Source organism: Colobus angolensis, unplaced genomic scaffold, assembly GCF_000951035.1.
Source record: "Colobus angolensis palliatus isolate OR3802 unplaced genomic scaffold, Cang.pa_1.0 Scaffold108, whole genome shotgun sequence".
NCBI lineage: Eukaryota > Metazoa > Chordata > Mammalia > Primates > Cercopithecidae > Colobus > Colobus angolensis.
Window position 1 is genome coordinate 5,134,996 of NW_012111808.1, and position 2,023 is coordinate 5,137,018.

A 2,023-nucleotide genomic window follows, 5' to 3' on the forward strand; every position below is an offset into this window, starting at 1 on the left:
TCACCTCTCATTATCACACAATAAGTACTCAATGTATAGATTTTAATGACCGACTAAGTAAATTTAAGAAAGTTTGGAAAACTTTCTCTTCCTCTGACACAGTTCTTCCCTTGTTGTAGTTGTTGTTGTTTGCGATGAAGCTTTGAAAAATTTCTTTTTCCATAATATAAACATGTCAGTCTTTCCCTTTGGCTCCTTCTTCCACTCCTCCTTCACTGTGCTGAAGAGATACTGAGTTCTTCCAGATTTTTGCTTAGCTGGGTAGTTTCCGAACTCAACCAACTCTCCAGGTAGGTAGTTCCTGCACAGGGCTTTCCTGTCACTGGATCTATGACTTTTCCAACTTTGAAAACGTTTTTGGCCAGTTCATGTTTCACATGCTTCGTTCATGGGACAGGTAAAGCTCTCAGAAGCACAATATCCCCAGCTGTGCACTGCCAAAGGCCATCGTGAACAAAGGAGGTTTTCCACTTATTATAATACTTTAACAAATAGGGATCCAGAACAGGCGTGGTCACTCTTGCTTTGGCAGTCTTTTGCATTTTTGTCCCAATCACCTTTCCCATGATCCATTTGGCATGGACAGATGAATGAACTAGAGACATGTGGCTTTGGTCACCTCCTCCATGACTGTGCAAGCCACCTGATCCAGGGAGCCTTTCTTTCTTTCCTTCTTTCTTTCTTTCTTTCTTTCCTTCCTTCCTTCCTTCCTTCCTTCCTTCCTTCCTTCCTTCCTTCCTTCCTTCCTTCCTTCCTTCCTTCCTTCCTTCCTTCCTTCCTTCCTTCCCTTCCTTCCTTCCTCCTTCCTTCTTTCCTTCCATGTTTCTTCCTTCCCTCCCTCCCTCCTTCAGAGTCTTGCTCTGCAGCCCAGGCTGCAGTGTGGTGGTGCGATTTCAGCTCACTGCAACCTCCCTCTCCTGGGTTCAAGTGACTCTCCTGCCTCAGCCTTCCCAGTAGCTGGGATTACAGGCTCCCGCCACCACACCTGGCTAATTTTTATATTTTTAGTAGAGATGGGGTGTCACCATGTTAGGCAGTCTGGTCTCAAACTCCTGGCCTCAAGTGATCCACCTGCCTTGGCCTCCCAAAGTGCTAGGATTACAGATGTGAGCCACCATGCCTGGCCTGACACTATTCTCGGATTAACTTTTCACTTTCAGTTGTCAAAAAACAGAAAATAAGTGTTGGTGAGGCTGTGGAGGAGTTGAAACACTTTTGCACCACCAGTGGCAATATAAAATGGTGCAGCCACTATGGAAAATAGCATAATGGTTCCTCAAAAAATAAACACAGAATTACCATTGGATCTAGAAATCCCACTTCTGGGTATATACCCAAAAGAATTGAAGGCAGGAATCTGAGCAGATACTTATACAGTAGACCCATGTTCACAACAGCGATATTCACAAAAGCAAAGATGTAGAAACAATCCAAATGCTATCTGATAACTGGATACACAAAATGTGGCATAGAGACAAGGAACTATCATTTGGCCTTAAAAAGGAAATCCTGGCACGTGCATCCTACGACATGGATAAACCTTAAAGACATTATGCTAAGTAAAATAAACCAGTCACAGAAGGACACATGCTGTATGATTCCACTTATATGAGGAATGCAGAGTAGGCAAATTCAGAGACAGAAAGTAGGATGATGGTTGCCAAGGGTTGGGAGCTATTTTATGAGTGCAGAGCTTCAGTTGGAGAAGATAAAGAAGTTTTGGAGGTAGATGGTGCTGATGGTTGCACAACCATGTGAATGCCCTGAAAGACACTGAAGTGTACAATTAAAAATAGTTGGGTCAGGTGCAGTGGCTCATGCCTGTAATCCCAGCACTTTGGAAGGCCAAGGCAGGCAGATAACAAGGTCAGGAGTTCGAGACCAGCCTGGTCAATATGGTGAAACCCCATCTCTACTGAAAATACAAAAAATTAGCCAGGCATAATGGCGGGCACCTGTAGTCCCAGCTACTTAGGAGGCTAAGGCAGGAAAATCGCTTGAACCTGGGAGATGGCGGTGGCAG

General features: G+C 44.4%; 1 pseudogene; it reads right to left on the reverse strand.

The window, feature by feature from the left end:
* Positions 1-212: 212 nt before the first annotated feature.
* LOC105516909 lies at positions 213-620 on the reverse strand (annotated as a pseudogene).
* Between the last annotated feature and the right edge of the window lie 1,403 nt (positions 621-2,023).